Consider the following 15,958-nt stretch of genomic DNA (forward strand, 5'->3'; position numbering starts at 1 on the left):
AGGAACAAGAACCGCAGCTGCATGAGCCGGTGTTATGCCTGCTGTTTAATCAGCTATTTCCCGGGGGGGGGGGGGCAGGCAACAGCTGGACCGTTACGGCTGCCGTGGAAAGATTTAAAAGCCCCATCAGAGCCCGGGGAGCAGGAGAGAGAGCATGCGGGTGCAGAGCTCAGCAGACGTGCTGCAGCTCCTGCATGGGAGAGGTGCAGCACAGCTGGCGCAGCACCAGCTGGCAGAGCAGGGGGGCTTCTGAGCCCTCTGGAGGAGGCTGGGGACAAGGAGGCAGCTCCACATCCCTCTCCTCCCTAGGAGCCTATTTCTTCTAAAAAAAATTTTGAGAAAAAGAGAGAGAGAAGAGGAGTAAGAACAAAGCGTCCTACTCAGAGGCACCGCCGTAGGCACTACACTACATATCAATAGCCTGAAAGCCTCAAGGGCGGGGAGGCTCTGCACCGAGGCTGGAGGGGCGCCTGGACAAACACCAACCGAGCCTACTCGGATATGGGTTTTTTCTCTCTCTCGAAGAAAACTGTGGTCAAGCCAGTAAGACCGAACCACCATCGTGCTGATGCCCATCCGGTTGGCGAGTGGACGGGGTGTGGGGAGGCGGAGCCCCATGGAACATCACACCTGAATCGTGAGTACTGCCGTCCCCCGGGAAGACCCCCCCAGGAAGAAGATCTCCACTGAACCCCCTCTCTTTATAGCATAACAACAAGTCTTGTCAGGCGAGTTCAGGGGAGGGGCTACACACCCAGCAGGCAGTGCAACATGCAAGGCCCCTGTTATCACACAGCATCATTGAGGCAGTCTGGATGTGAAAAGAGGATCCAACCCCATGGATGAGTGTTATCCGTTAGCTAAGAAAACTCTGGTTCCTTTCGTGTTCTTCTCCTCAGCCGGTCTTGGCGTGACCTGTAAGTAGCAGGACGCAGATATCCCATTTACCAGAGGTAAGGACAATCTCAGGGATAACTCTGTCAGGCCTTGGGTCAGCGCAGATGTAGTTAGGGATCTTCTGGAAGGGCTGGAGATTTTTAAATCTGCAGGTCCACATGCCCTCCACACAAGGGTGTTGAGGGAGCTGGCAGGGGTCATCAGGGAGCCCTTGGCCTGGCTGTATGAGCATTCGTGGTCATCTGACCAGGTGCCGGGGCATTGGAAACTGGCTAATGTGGTCCCAGTTTTCAAGAAGGGGAGGAAGGAGGACCCAGGTAACTATAGGCCTGTAGGCCTCACCTCAGTGCTCGGGAAGATCTTGGAGAGGATCATCAAGGAGCACATCTGTGGGGGCCGGCAGGGGAGATCATGCTCAGGGGCAACCAGCATGGGTTCATCAAAGGCAGGTCCTGCCTGACCAACCTGATTGCGTTTTAGGACGAAGCAACTAAATCCTTGGATGATGGCGTTGCCGTGGACATAAGTCTTTCTAGACTTTAAGAAGGCCTTTGACACTGTCTCTCACCCCATCCCCATTAATAAATTAAGCGACCGTGGCATTGGTGCCTACACAGTTGGATGGGTAAAAAATTGGCTGATGGGGTGCACCCAGAGGGTGGTGGTAGACAGGTCGTACTCAGCCTGGGGAGATGTGGGCAGTGGGGTCCCCCAGGGCTCAGTCCTCGGGCCCACACTGTTTAACATCTTCTTCAGCGACTTGGACGAGGAGGTGGAAAGCACACTGTCCAAGTTTGCTGCTGACACTAAGACGTGGGGCAAGGTGGACACGCTTGAAGAGAGAGAGAGGTTGCAACTATTTCACAGTCAGGGCAGCTAGGGCCTGGAACCAACTTCCAAGAGAAGTGGTGCAGGCTCCTACCCGGGGGGTGTTTAAGAGGAGGCTAGATGAACACCGTGCTGGGGTCGTTTGACCCCAGTACTCTTTCCTGCCATGGCAGGGGGTCGGACTAGATGATGTGCTCAGGTCCCTTCCGACCCTAGAAACTATGAAACTAGATTTAGACAGACTGCAAAAGTGGGCAGATGAGAATAGGATGGGGTACAAATGTAGACAAATGCAGGGTGCTGCAACTTGGGAGAAGGAATCCACAGCACACAGACAGGCCGGGGGGCTGCCCTCTTGTGAGCGCAGAGGCAGAAAGGGATCTGGGAGTCATTATGGACTCCAAGATGAACATGAGCCGCCAATGCCAGACCGCAGCCAGCAAGGCCAGCCAGACCTTGTCATGCACACAAAGGTGCATCTCAAGCAGGGCCAAGGAGGTGACGCTCCCCCTCTGTGTGAATTGGGCCCGGCCGCAGCTGGAGTACTGCGTCCGGTGCTGGGCACTGTACTTCAGGAGGGATGTGGCCAGCCTGGAGAGGGTCAGAGGAGGCCACCCGCTTGGTGCGAGGCCAGCAGGACAGACCCTATGAGGAGAGACTGAGGGACCTGAACCTGTTCAGCCTCAGTAAGAGGAGGCTGAGGGGGGACCTGGTGGCTGCCTACAAACTCATCAGGGGAGATCAACAGCCCTTTTCTCCCAACACCACCTGGGGTGACAAGGCACAACGGGAATAAGCTGATGGAGAACAGGTTGAGGTTAGAGATCAGGAGGCAATATTTTACATTTAGGGTGGCCAGAATCTGGAACCAACTTCCCAGGGAAGTGGTCCTTGCCCCTACCTACCTTGGGCAAATTCATTTGGAGGTTGGATGATCACCTCTCTGGGGGTCTTGTGAACCCAGCATTCATTCCTGCCTGTGCCAGGGGGTCAGGCAAGATGATCTGTTCAGGTCCCTCCTGACTCTAGCTACTATGGAACAGAGTCCCTGTCCAGCCCCTTTGAGGTCGTCGCTTCTCTTAAACCATCTTTGAGAAGGCAGGAGAAAGCCCTAAACATTGTAGTCCCACTGTATATGACTACTTTATGCTCAGCGTCATTTCAGAATAGCCAGGACTAGACCTTCAGGAAAATCCAACCTACTTGCACATTTTTAGCTTCTGGGCAGCTCCTTTCTCAGCACTTATGGGCCTTGTGGACTGTGGTTGTGTTCCCTGCAGCTCCCTGCTAATGTATTTTGCTTTTGGGCAGTTAGGAGGACTTTCAACCTTAGGCTGGAATGAGCAAGGCGACTCTTGAGGGGAAAAATGTAATGGATGAGTTTCCCCTTTAAGATCCCTTGGCTGTTTGGGGCTTGTGTCTATCTCCTGCCTCCCCAGAACACCTAGAAACCTTAGTGCACTGGGGGAACATAAAATATAGGGACAATCCATCAGGATGAAGTACTGCTCTGCCCCAGTTCCTATTTAATCCCTAAAGTCTTGTCCCTAAGTCTCGTCTTTCATTTAAATCAGGATACCCAGACTCTAAACCAGGAGGAGGAAAGCTTTGGCACAAACATAGGGTGCGTAAGTCCCTTAAGAAATGCTTATTTAGAGCACCTGAACTTAGACATCAGAATCCTTACATCGTTTCCTTGAGGGTAAGAGTCCAGGAGCCATCAGCTCTAAGGCTTTCTAGCTACATGGAGATAATACTGGGTTGTGAAGCATGCTTTGTCCTTTACACCGAAGAACGCACTCGAGCTCTTTTCCTGGACAAAACAAGGGAGCGCTGCAGCTAAGAAGCAAAGCTCCTGTCTCGTGGGAGCTGTGGAGATGTCCTCGCACTACTGCCTCTTGGCATAGGCGTCCGCAGAGGCTGGCAACAGCTAGTGAGTCCTCCTCATCTGGGGCTTTACAGGGTGAGAGGAGATTTGGGTAGTTTTGCTAGGATTTGCTACCACTGGATCTTACACCTTCATCACCTTGTCTCTTGGGGAAGATACGTTGAACTTACTTGTGCTGCTGCTGTCACCAGTACCAGGCAGATTGTTATTTGTCATTGGCTTTGTGGGTCCCTTTTCCAGCTGTACAGGCACGTGTGCTTTCTTCAGGAGGTGCTGCTTGGGTGCTATACCAGAATATGTGTGTGTGTGCATGCATACTCACATGTGGCTATTAAGACAGCATGCCCTTTGAGGATAAAGATGGGGATGTATCCAGTTACCTTGATGCCTTGAAAACTGCCGATTCTGACTCAGTGCTGGCCTGCCTATAAGTGGGGAAATGACAAAACGGTTGGCCATGGCTAGGGAATCAGAGAGGAAGTAAGAGTCGTTTCTCCTTAGTCCTCAAACTGAAATCGGCCAACTTTATCCTCATGACAGTGTTTAGGTTTCTGTTTTTTCTATTCTTTGTGTTCGATCTTCTGAGAGAGGCCGTGGACTCCCGTGTGCCGCCCGCCGCAGTCTCCTCCCAGAACCCCACACTAGCTCAGTGCCCCCAGGATCCTCACTGGATTGCCCAGTACCCCACTGTCACGCCCCCATCCCGCCAGTGCCCCCCAGCACTCCCCGAATCTCCCAATACCTCCCAAGGTCTCCCATGATCCCTGGTGCCCCTCCCGCTCACGAGGCAGGGAAGTCAACCGCATCGAACTGCCAGCCAAGCAGGAAGGAAAGTGCAACAAAACTGGCTAAGCAGAAAACAACGAGGGGACTGCGGTGAGGAAGGGGCTACTGACGAGTGAACAGGATGCTGGCGGGAAGGTAACACAATTGGCCAGTAAAGTTAAGTAAAAAAGAGTGGGGGTATAAAAGGGTAGAGCCATGAGGCCCTGACGGGGGAAGTTTGAACCGTAACTTCAAGTGTCAACGGGCCCACGGACTGATCACCCGCAGGGCCGGCCCCCCCGAGCACTGCCTTGGGTCGTTCTTGAGGCCTCCGCGAAGAGACTAACGTTCCCAGCCATGAAGCCGCTGCTTTTGTTTGCTGTAGTGGTAAGCGTGCGCGTAAGACTGTAGCCATTTATGTGTGTATTTGTCTGTCTTTCCTGTAGGGACACGAGCCGTTCACCAAGTCTGGGTCTAGGGTCCTGGCTAGCCGCACCAAAACCACTCGTGGTTTTGAAAGCAAGGGGCTGTGACTTGAACCTCGTGACCCAACGGACACCGCTCCCCAGCTTTGCTTGTTTGATTATTGTGTGTTGTCATAGATTAGTATTATATAGGAAATCATTTGCTTGAGTTGTCAATATTTTATAGGTTAAAGCCAAATAAATACTGCATATTAATTCTAAACTGTGTCCTCATTGGTCTCCAGCCCACCGACCTAGCCACAACTGGGCATTTTCAACCTAGCACGACACAATCGATGAGTCGGGAGGGACCTAGACAGATCATCTAGTCTGACCCCCCGCCATGGGCAGGAAGGAGCACTGGGGTGCCAGGGGTCATAGACCCCAGCCAGGTGCCTGTCCAGTCTCCTCTTGAACATCTCCAGGGAAGGTGAGAGCACCACCTCTCTGGGAGCCTATTCCAGGCTCTGGCCACCCTTACCGTGAAGTAGTTCTTCCTAATATCCAACCTCAACCTCTCCTCCTCAGCTTGTGGCCATTGTTGCTGGTGACCCCAAGGGGGGCCCTGGGGAACAGACTTTCCCCGAGTCCCTGCTGCTGGCCCCTGATAAGGTTGTAGCAGCCACGAGATCCCCCCTCGGTCTCCTCTTGTGGAGAGTGAAGAGATTCGGGTCCCTCGGCCTCTCCTCATAGGGCTGGCCCCGGAGGCCCCCAACCACACGCGTGGCCTCCTCTGGACCCTCTCCAGGTTCCCCACGTCCCTCCTGAAGTGCGGCGCCCAGACTTGGACACAGGACTCCAGCTGCGGCCCGACCAGCGCCGCATAGAGGGAGCAAGACCTCTCGGGACCTGTCAGTGATGCCCCTGTTGATGCAGGACAGGGTGCGGTCGGCTCTGCCTATTGCCTCGTTGCATAGGCGACTCATATTCAACCTGGAGTCAATCCTGACTCCAAGATCCCTCTCTGCCTCTGCGCTACTGAGAGGGGCAGCCCCGAACCTATGGCCATAATGCTGGTTCCCTCTGCCCAGGTCGCAGTCCTCATTGCGCGTGACTCCGGGGCCCGGCATCGACTTCCTCACAGAGCTGAGGACCTGAGGCTACTTCCTTTATTGTAAAAGCACCTCAGAAATGTCAACAATTGTGCTGTGTGGAACCCCAGAAACTGAGAACGCCTAGGCTACCGCTCCACACATAGTCGCATACTTTTTCGGGAATTTTTTTTTGGCAGTGTACCACACTTGGTCAGGAAAAGCCGTGATTTGAGCCTCCACAAGGAACACTCCTGTCTAGGACAAGCCGGGCCAGCCCGTGCACGGGGTGGGTGAGCCATCAGCAGCTGCAAGCCCCGCCCCATCCCCTCCCACCCCAGGGTACTCCCTGGACAGTCACCCTTGACCTACACCCCCAACCCCCGCCCAGCCCTTCCTGCCCACGACACCAACACCCGGACTGTACGCCTTACCACTCATTCCTGGGGAAATGCACTGCCCCAGCCGGGATTATAATAAAGGGAGGGAGAAGGGATTTCATGCATTACAGAGCCACTTTGCACTGGTCCCCCACAACTCAGTTCCCCATCTCAATTGGCCACGGGGTCATGGTCTGAGTGGAACGGGCCAGGAACACATTTAAACGTGAATTGTATAAATGGGACTGACACCACGATGGGCTCCACGTGAGCTATTACTACACAGGAAAGAGACCGGGGAGCAAGCGCGGGGAGTTCAATAAGAGCACCAGCGCCATGCCCAGCCACTGTGAAGAAAGCAGTGGAAAATGTGGTGGCTGATGAGGAAGGGAATGGTCTTACGAGGTCCCTTCCTGTCATAACGTTCTGCCTTCGGTCCGCGGTTTGCCAGACCACAGTCGACAAAGGTCGGGAGCCAGGGCTCTAGGGGACGTTCTCAACACAGAAATCCTAGAAGAGAGGGGCGGAGGGGGCTCCAGAGGTCACTGCGAGTCCAGCCACCGTCTGAGTCAGAATCAGCCTTGTCCAAACCAGCCCAGACGAACCCATCATCCAACTTCTTGGCCAAACTGCCACAAGCCTGACAAGGCAGCAGACATCGCACCTGGTCCTGCCCCAGGAAAAGCAGGGGGACGAGGGTACTCATCCTCCTGCTGCTGCCACAGGTGGTTAATCCACAACCCAGGGATCCAAGGCAGAGGCTGAGATCATACTATAAAGACAGGCAAAGTCAAAATTTGGGGTGAGGTGAACACACTAGTAGGGAAGGAAAGCTTGCAGCAAGACTTGCATAGCTTACAGAGGTGGCCTAGCAAAAACAGGATGCATTTCAACACTGACGAGTGCAGGGTGCTGCACGTGGGCAGAAGTAACCAACAGCACACTTCTAAGATGCAAAACTACCTTCTTGAGAGCAGGGAGGCAGAAAGGGATCTTGGAATCGTTATAGACTCCAAGATGAACATGAGCCGACCATGCGAGGCCACGGTTGGCAGGGCTAGCCGGACCTTGTTGTGTATCCACAGATGCATCTCGAGCAGGTCCAAGGAGGTGATCCTCCCCCTCTATGTGACGCTGGTCAGGCCGCAGCAGGAGTACTGCGTCCAGTTCTGGGCGCCGCACTTCAGGAGGGATGTGGACAACAGTGAGAGGGTCCAGAGGAGGCCACTCACATGATCCAGGGACTACAGGGCAGACCCTCCAGTGAGAGGCTACGGGACCTGAACCTGTTCAGCCTTCACAAGAGAAGGCTGAGGGGGATCTGGTGGCTATCTATTAACTTGCCAGGGGGGACAAGCAGGAAATGGGGGAGTCCCTGTGCCCCCAAGCACTACCGAGGGTAACAAGGAACAATGGCCATAAGCTGACTGAGAGTAGATTCAGGCTAGGCATCAGGAGGCGCTACTTCACAGTAAGGGCGGCTAGGAGCTGGAACCAAATTCCAAGGGAAGTGGTGCTTGCCCCTAACCTGGGGGTCTTCAAAGGGAGGCTTGATAATCACCTAGCCAGGGTCACTTGACACCAGCATCCTTTCCTGCCCATGGCAGGGGCTTGGACTAGATAATCTGCTTAGGTCCCTTCCAATCCCACCAACTATGAAACCATGAAACCACCATGGCTGCCTGCAGGAGCCCCCCGCTCAAGCCACCAACCCAGGGGATGACATGGTCCAACGGTCACAAGCTCCTGCAAGACCGTTTTAGGCTGGACATAAGGAAAAACTTTCTCACTGTCCGAGCCCCCAAGTCCTGGAAGAGGCTGCCCCCAGAGGTGGTGCAAGCATGTGCTCTGGACACTTTCAAGAAACATTTGGATGCTTATCTTGCTGAGATCCTTTGACCACAGCTGACTTCCTGCCCCTGGGGCAGGGCGCTGGACTGGATGAACGTACAAAGTCCCTTCCAGCCCTAATGTCTATGCAATTACATCTATGAAAGGTTCTGCTTTCGATCTGTGGTGTGCCAGTCCACAGTCTAAAAAGGCTGGGAGCCAGGGCTCTAGGGGACGTTCTCATCATGGAAATCCTACAAGAGAGGGGCTGAGGGGGCCTGCAGATGACACCTCCAGTCCAGCCGCCGCCTGAGTCAGAATCAGCCCTGTCCTAACCAGCTCAGACAAACCCATCACCAAACTTCTTGGCCAAACTGCCACAAGCCTGACAAGGCAGCAGACATCGCACCTGGTCCTGCCCCAGGAAAAGCAGGGAGGTCACAGTGCTCATCCTCCTGCTGCTGCGACAGGTTGTTAATCCACACCTCAGGGATCCCAGGCAGAGGCCAGGATCACACTATAAAGGCAGGCAAAGCTCCCCAGTCTTTACCAGTCTGACCGGGGGGTCAGATCCACCCGGGCGCTCTGGAGGAACACCTAGGATGGAGCCGAGTCCCCTGGAGATTCCCCAGGGCTGCAAGGAGTGGGGTCACCAGCTGGGCTTGCCCCAGGTGAACGCAGGTCCCACGTGGGACAGACTCCAGCATCTGCGTCAGGTCAGGTCAGACCCCCCCGCCCAATCTGGTGCCCCCCACCCTGCAGGGCATGAGCAGTAATGCCCCCAGTTCCAGCCCTGCCCCTGACTCTGAAGGGGCTGCTGGTGCAACCTGCCAACCCCCAGAGGGGACAAACTCAGCCTGATTCCCCCATGCTTGGCTGGACAGCCTGTGCCCAATGCCCCACCCCACACCCAGAACACACCACCTGTCCTGACCCTAATACCTGCCCCAGCACTGCATGTTCCGGGGATGCTGGCAGGGGTGCTGGCAGCAGTGCGGAGAAGGCTGAGGGGGGACCTGGTGACCGTCTGTAAACTCACTGGGAGGACCAGAAGTTTTGGGAGAGACCTTGTTTCCCCGAGCGCCCTCTGGCATAACAAGAAATAACGGCCACAAGTTGTTGGAGAGAGGATTAGATTAGACATCCGCAAGAACTGCTTCACGGTCGGGGCAGCTAGGATCTGGAAGCAACTTCCAAGGGAAGTGGTTCCTACCCTGGGGGTCTTTAAGAGGAGGCCTGATGCCTACCTGGCTGGGATCATTTGAGAGTAGTTTTTTTCTCCGGCCCTGGCAGGGGGTTGGACTTGAAGATCTATAAGGTCCCTGCTGACCCAACTTTTATGATTCTACCAATGCAGCCCAGGATGCCGTTACCCTTCTTTGCAACAAGGACACACTGCCGGCTCCTCTTCAGCTTCCTGTCCACTGTCAGCCCCAGGTCCTTTTCTGCAGGGCTGCTGCCCAGCCCGTTCCCCCCCCAGCCCGCACCGGTGCATGGGACTGCTCTGTCCTAGGTGCAGGACTTTGCACTTGTCTTTATTGAACCTCGTGAGATTGCTTTTTCCATAGATTCATAGATGTAGGGTCAGAACAGACCTTGCAGATCCAGTCAGACCCAGTGCCCTTGGCAGGAGAGAAAACCGGGCGCAAATCACCCCATCTGGGTAGTCATCAAGCCTCCTCTTAAAGACCCCAAGCTAGGAGCCAGCACCACTTCCCTTGCAAGCTGCTTCCAGATCCTAGCCGCCCTGACAGTGAAGTAGCGCCTCCCGATGTCTAGTCTGAATGAACCAACAACTTCTGGCTGTTATTCCTTGTTACTCTGGGAGGCGCTCGGGGGAACGAGGTCTCTCCCCCTAGTAAGTTTAGAGATGGCCACCAGGTCCCGTCTCAGCCTTCTCTTGTGCAGGCTAAACGGGTTCAGGTCCCGTAGCCTCGCCTCGTAGGGTCTGCCCAACCCTCCAATTTGTCTGGGTCACTCTGAACCCTAGCACTACCCTCCAGCATATCTACTACTCCCTCGGCTTGGGCCGGCACATGAGTTTGCAGGGCAGTTTGCACAAGGGGGCACATGAAGGGGCTACCCATGAGCACTCCCAGCCCTGTGTTGCCCCCCGGCTGCTCCATGCACGGCACAACACAGCACAGCCCTGGCAACCAAAGCCCGCCCCACTCTAAGGAAACCTGTCCGGCATTGGACATCAGGTAAAGGGGACAAGGGACCAACCCTCCCCGGCTCCACGCAGGGATCCTGGGAACCCCCGGCCACTGGAGAAGCCAGGTAGGTAGGGGATCCCCCTACAGACACCTGTTTGAGCCTGCCTCTTAATCCACAGCAGCAGCAGCAAGAGCTGGTGAGGACCACGTGGGGGCATTAACACCCGCCTGGTCTCCTACTTACACAAACACCCAGGCAGCCCCGGGACCAGGGTCACAGCCAGAGCCCTGCACCCCAGGCGGCGGGGGATACCTGGCACATCTGCTGGATGCTGGGATCGGAGGCACGGGCACTCCCACTTGTGGCACGTGCAGCTGGTGGGGACCCCGGGGGGCCAGGTGAAGGAGCTACAAGGGAGGCGCGCAGGCTGCGACTCCTGAGGGAACACGCGGCAGAAATTGATGCTTACTGCCAGGCCCTGCACCTGGAGAAGGATGCCGGGGAGAAGAGCAGGCCTCAGCAAGGTGCCCCAACAGATAGGGGGTAGAAACTGGTCACGTCACCACGTGCATAAATTGCCCCACCAAGAACTCAACAGCTACAAAGCCCTCACACCATCGACGGATGATGCAAGACCAACCAGCCCCAGCAAGGAAACAACATGGTGTGATAGTAGGGTGGGAGGCTCCCTGCTGTGGGGCACAGAGGGTGCCGTTTGCCATCCAGACCCCCTTGCTCGAGAGCTCTGCTACCTTCCAGCAGCCAGGATTAGAGATGATACAGCCAGACTCCCTAAACCAGTCCGCCTTAGTGACCATTACCCCATGGTCCTTGTCCATGTGGGCACCAACAACACGCTGAGAAGCAGCCCTGGGAGAATCATGGGAGACTACAAGACCATGGGGATGAAGCTCAAGGACCTTCCCCGTCCTTAATCTGCCGTGCAGTGTCTGGGGCAGGCACACACTGCTGGGCTCAGCTGTGCCCTCCCCGTGCCGCCTGGGCCGGGGGCAACGGGGCCTGTCCTGTCGTCATCGGTCAGTTCCAGTTCACACGCTACAGGCAGCGCCTGAGTCAGAGCCAACAACCCTCCTAACTGTGCCCATCAAGGGGTACCACGGGAGTGAGACTGCAGGTTGTCAGGTTGCACTCCTGGGAGAGGGGCTGACCTGCGATACAAACATTAGCTGCACAGGCACAGCCCCGTCTAGCTGCTGTGGGAGCCATTTCCCGACTCAGGCCGTGCAGCCGTGGGCTGCTGGCAGCCGCGGCTGCACTCAATTTGCTGTGCACAAATCGACTCTGAAACAAGATACCCCAATGGTTTATGCTCCACCGCACACCTTCAAACAATGCTGCCCAGGAACAAAGATCTCTGGAGCAACAAGCTCGACTTCCTTTGTGTGCACTGCTTGCACACGCAGACACACCCACACTGATGTCAGTTGATCTCACCAGCAACTCTGCATGTCTCTGGGGGAGGGAAAGGGCCCTCCCTGGGCTGGGGAAAAAGCTCAGCAACACAGGGACCTGATCTAAAGATCAGGAAATTTGGGGAGGGGCATTTGCATTTGTATGATACCTTCCATTTAAATGTCCTGGACTAGGCGAGGTGCAATAGGGAATGTCTGGCACCTTGTTCTCACTACACCACTGCAAGGTGCAATGGACCTAGGAGCCGTGGCCTGCTGGGCACCTGCACCGGGCACGAGTGCCCTAAGAGCCCGTCTGTTGCTGATGCCACTGCATACCGGGGCTGCGCGTCTTCAGGGGATTGGGGGGGGGTCCCCACACCCCCACCCTCCCACACTGCCCAGTTGAGCTCCCTGCTGCTAATGCCCCCTGTCCCCGGGTGCAGGCTCCGCACTGCCACCAGCCCCAGTCCCATGCTCTGCAATCCTGCTCAGCGGCAGACCCTGCTGCTTCCCTGCTGGCTTTGAGAAGCAGGTAGAGACAGGAAGCAGAACAGGAAGACCTTCCAGAGAGGGAGGCTGCCACCAGGCCTTCACCCCTCCGACCCCACTGCACTGACATAAAGGACCCTACTGCCTCTTGCCCAGGGTTCATTCAAGAGGGCAGGGTCCTGGCTGCACAGCGGGACAGGGGAGTGAAGCCTTGAGTGGGACCAACTCCTGCTCCTGAGGGTTAGCAACAAGCTCTGCGTAACAGTGAATCCTCTGAAAGACAAGGGGCTGGGAAGTCACAGAGAGATCTGCCCTGGAAAGGGTTGAGGGCTCCCAAGGCACAGCTCTGGAGCAAGGACACAGACACCAACCACAAGGCACCATGTTCAGTCCAGGAGCTTTGCTAGCAGGGAATTCATGAGAGAATACAAGGGAAGGAGGGAGGGAGGGCAGTGGGAAGGAAGAGCACCAGGGAGACAGTATTTGGATCTTGGGCAGCATTGGATTTGCAGCTGAACAAAAGGCTATAACCTGTGCCTTAGATCAGCTGCTGACCAGAAGGCAAAATGGTATGTTAAAAGTAACACTGCAAGATGCTTAGGCAACATTTTCCTAACACTAGAGTACTGTTGTAAGATATATAGCTCCCTGTGTACAGGAAACAAGATGTAGACCTCTAGCTATCATTAGGAGACAAAGCACAAGCAAGACCTTGGAGATGGTGAAGAAAGCAGCAAGAAACTGCAAGGGACTGAGAGAAGCAGAGGTCAGGGTTTTAGGCATGCGCTCATAGCAAAAAGCCATGTAAAGGAGTGACATGCAAAGGCACTGCATGCCAATAGAGTAAACAAAGGCGGAGCTTAAGATGGGAAGGACTAAAGGTGGAACAAAGGTGGGGTAAATGTTAACGAGTAACAACCAAGGTATGTTGTTCATACAAATATGAAAAGAACTAATATTCCCTGCAGCTCCCGTTTATTGAAGCTGGCCCGAAGCAGTCTCCATTTGCAATAAAGCTGTTGACAAGCAATGCGTGCATCAATCCACTGTCTCCCTAGTTTTGGGCATCGCATAGAGTCGGGGTCAAACAAACAGCTCAGGGGGTGGCAGGAGCAGCTCCTGGCAGACCCCACTGGGCATGGGTAGCTCCAGGAGAGGGGTGATGTGGTGGTGAGGAAAGGCAAGGTCAGGGAGGAGAGTAGGGAATGCTGCCCAGCCATAAATGCCCTGCTCCCTGCAACTCAGGGGCTCACATACCAGAACCCCTGGACCAGGAGGAGGGAAAAAGCTGGGAGGCAGCCAAGCAAAGTCCCTGGGTGTCATTTCAAGCCAGCTGTCTTGGGGAGGACACCCTACCGGGAAGGCACTTCTTCCCCTGGGACTACTATTTGCTTTTAGAGAATGATGGGGAATGCACAGGCTCCAAGGCAGATGCAAGATCATCTCCTCCTCCTCTCCTTCCCCTGCATGGGGGCTGACTTCTCCCTGAGGCATGTGGAAGAAATCAAACTTTGCCTTGTGGTTGAATCAGAACTGACAGAGCCAGCTTTTCTTTAATTAGGGCTATACTGTGATCACAAGGAGAGTTTCATACAGCAAGGGGAATCACCCACTTGTCTGTTTCAAAGGACTCCTGCTCTAAGTTTACAATCATATTTATACTTAAGCCAGAGAAAGAGAAAAAAAGTATGACTTTGGAAAAACCAAAATGATAATAAATTACACACAGACATGCAGGCAGTTTACTTGAATGAAACATCTGTGCACAGGGTAATAAGGCATGCAGGAGTTCTTATCCCAGCATGTAACTGAAATAAGCAGTATGACCACTACTGGTCATTGTCTGATTTTCTAGTCAAGCAGGCCAGAAGCCTGACTACATTTACTGCAGGTGTTTCTTCTTAACCCCTCCCCACAGTCAAACCTTGTGGGCCAGCCTCTGGGCTCTGGACTCCCACTGTTCCCAACAAGAGACACAGGCTGAGGGAAATCTTTCTGCACCCCACCAGCATGAGGATACTTGGCTGATTGCACCACTGGTGGGTGCTGAGCAGGCAGACATCTCCACGCCCTTCCTGCACTGCTGGCTGAATTAGGGATGCTTCTGGGTGTGGATGTGCTGATTCAAGGACGGGTGGGACAGATGGGTGAAGCTTTTCCAGTACTCAGGGCACCGATGTAGCTTCTCCCCTGTGTAGCTACACTGCTGTTCGGCACAACCTGGAGGAGTAGGTGAAGTTCTTCCTACACTAAGAGGAATGATGCGTCTTCTCTTCTTTGTGGATGCGCTGGTGCCGGGCCAGGTGGGAAGAGCTGAGTGAAGCTCTTCCCACACACAGAGCACTGATATGGCTTCTCCCCTGTGTGGATGCGCTTGTGCTGGCCAGCCTGGAGGAGGAACGGAAGCTCTTCCCACACACGCAGCACTTATATGGCTTCTCCCCTGTGTGGATGCGTTGGTGGTGAGACAGGTGGGATGGGTAACGGAAGCTCTTCCCACACTCAGAGCACTGATATGGCTTCTCCCCTGTGTGGATGCGTTGGTGCCTGGCCAGCACGGAGGAGGAACGAAGCTCTTCCCACACTCAGAGCACTGATATGGCTTCTCCCCTGTGTGGATGTGCTGGTGCTCAGACAGGTAGGAAGAGCGAGTGAAGCTCTTCCCACACTCAGAGCACTGATATGGCTTCTCCCCTGTGTGCATGCGCTTGTGCTTGGCCAGCTTGGAGGAGGAACGGAAGCTCTTCCCACACTCAGAGCACTGATATGGCTTCTCCCCTGTGTGGATGCGCTGGTGCTTGGCCAGCACAGAGGAATAACTGAAGCTCTTCCCACATTCAGAGCACTGATATGGCCTCTCCCCTGTGTGGATGCGCTTGTGCCTCGCCAGCACGGAGGAGGAACCGAAGCTCTTCCCACATTCAGAGCACTGATATGGCTTCTCCCCTGTGTGGATGCGGTGGTGCTCATACAGGTTGGAGACTGGGTGAAGCTCTTCCCACACTCAGAGCACTGATATGGCTTCTCCCCTGTGTGGATGTGGTGGTGCTCATACAGCTTGGAGACCTGGGTGAAGCTCTTCCCACACTCAGAGCATTGATATGCGTTCTCCCCTGTGTGCATGCGCTTGTGCCTGGCCAGCCCAGAGGAATAACCGAAGCTCTTCCCACACTCAGAGCACTGATATGGCTTCTCCCCTGTGTGCATGCGCTTGTGCCTGGCCAGCCCAGAGGAATAACCAAGTGAAGCTCTTCCCACACTCAGAGCACTGATATGGCAGGACTGGGTGAAGCTCTTCCCACACTCAGAGCACTGATATGGCTTCTCCCCTGTGTGGATGCGCTTGTGCTTGGCCAGAGAGGAGGAATAACCTGAAGCTCTTCCCACACTCAGAGCACTGATATGGCTTCTCCCCTGTGTGGATGCGCTGGTGCTCATACAGGTTGGAGAAGCCAGTGAAGCTCTTCCCACACTCAGAGCACTGATATGGCTTCTCCCCTGTGTGCATGCGCTTGTGCTGGCCAGCCCAGAGGAAGGGCCAACTGAAGCTCTTCCCACACTCAGAGCACTGATATGGCTTCTCTCCTGTGTGCATGCGTTTGTGCTTGGCCAGCACAGAGGAAAAACTGAAGCTCTTCCCACACTCAGAGCACTGATATGGCTTCTCTCCTGTGTGGATGCGCTTGTGTGTGGACAGGACTGAAGGAGCAGTTATACGGCTTCTCCCCTGTGTGGAACTGAAGCTCTTCCCACACTCAGAGCACTGATATGGCTTCTCCCCTGTGTGGATGCGCTTGTGCTTGGCCAGAGAGGA

The 15,958-nt window shown here is 54.9% G+C and overlaps 1 protein-coding gene and 1 pseudogene across 36 annotated transcripts in view; one reads left to right on the forward strand and one right to left on the reverse strand.

The window, feature by feature from the left end:
- Positions 1-15,958, forward strand: part of LOC149875691 (uncharacterized) — a 72,795-nt gene that overhangs the window by 52,375 nt on the left and 4,462 nt on the right. For 21 of the 36 annotated variants that reach the window (XR_016439733.1, XR_016439731.1, XR_016439732.1 and 18 more), the window contains one exon: positions 526-5,065. The gene's annotated coding sequence lies outside the window, so the exon portion shown is untranslated. The other 15 variants (XR_016439728.1, XR_016439718.1, XM_090031083.1 and 12 more) reach the window with 10 other exon arrangements.
- LOC149875692 (uncharacterized) lies at positions 14,250-15,844 on the reverse strand (annotated as a pseudogene).

This window comes from Crocodylus siamensis, chromosome 1 (assembly GCF_052110815.1).
Source record: "Crocodylus siamensis isolate JL-2025a chromosome 1, ASM5211081v1, whole genome shotgun sequence".
Classification (NCBI taxonomy): Eukaryota; Metazoa; Chordata; order Crocodylia; family Crocodylidae; genus Crocodylus; species Crocodylus siamensis.